Here is a 1,118-nt window from a genome sequence, read left to right on the forward strand (position 1 = left end):
TTTAAGGTTTTTTTTAGTTTTCATATATTTAATGCACAAGAAAATTTAGTTAAGGTAATTTGTGTCTTAATGAAAAACTTAATTAAAAATTAAAAATGTATTTAATTTGTATAATCTTTTAATATAAATTAAAATTGAAATCATTTACTTTACTTTGTTGTTATAATTTTTTTACTTCAAAAGTAGCTTCTTCAAAGCTTTTTCAATTTAATATTACATAGCCTGTCTCTTATACACATCTAGATGTGTATAAGAGACAGATATTATATATTATATACATATACATATATATATAGTATGTATTTAATACCTGAAAATTTAAGTTCAGCTCCTTTATCGTAAATTAAATAATGCCTTTACTTATTTCTTGTTAAACGTTACTTTATTTATTTTTTTGTTTTACAAATAATTTTTGTTTTTATACCTAATTTGTATTTTGCTTTAATTTAGCCCTATTAAACAGTGAATATGAAATGTATTTTTATTTAAGTTTCCTGGGATCGTTTTAATTTTTTTTTTTTTTTTTTTTTATTTTTAATTTTTTATATTTTTTTTTTTTTTTTTTTTTTTTTTTTTTTTTTTTTTTTTTTTTTTTTTTTTTAATGGATGCGCGTCAGTCATGGTGGCGCTTGGCGTAAGCGCAGATAAATCATTTCGTCAGCAGCGGACTTGGGCCATAATTGCGCGCACAAACGAGTTATATACATATATAAAAACATAAGTATGTTATTATTTACATATGTATCCATATGTCTATACTATGTAAAGCTTGCAAGGTTTCGGTTGATTTTTTATTGAAATTTAAAACATATTTTATGAAGTAAATATTTTTCTCTTATTTTGACCAAAAATTAACTGAAATCAGGTAATAATAATATTTATGAATAAATATATACACGTATGTACATATGTACATATGCGACATTCACATATTGTATGGTCATCACAAAGAAAATTTAAATTTTGCAGCTATGAATGTACTATATATGTATGTGTTATAAATTTTCCATTAAAATCAAATTTAATTTAAAAAATTTATAATTAAGTTAATTTCTCATTTGTGAGTAATAAAAAGCAAATTTATTATTAGATAAAAACAAAGTATTTAATTATAAATT

Source organism: Bactrocera latifrons, unplaced genomic scaffold (assembly GCF_001853355.1).
Source record: "Bactrocera latifrons isolate USDA-ARS-PBARC rearing strain unplaced genomic scaffold, ASM185335v1 scaffold_83, whole genome shotgun sequence".
NCBI lineage: Eukaryota > Metazoa > Arthropoda > Insecta > Diptera > Tephritidae > Bactrocera > Bactrocera latifrons.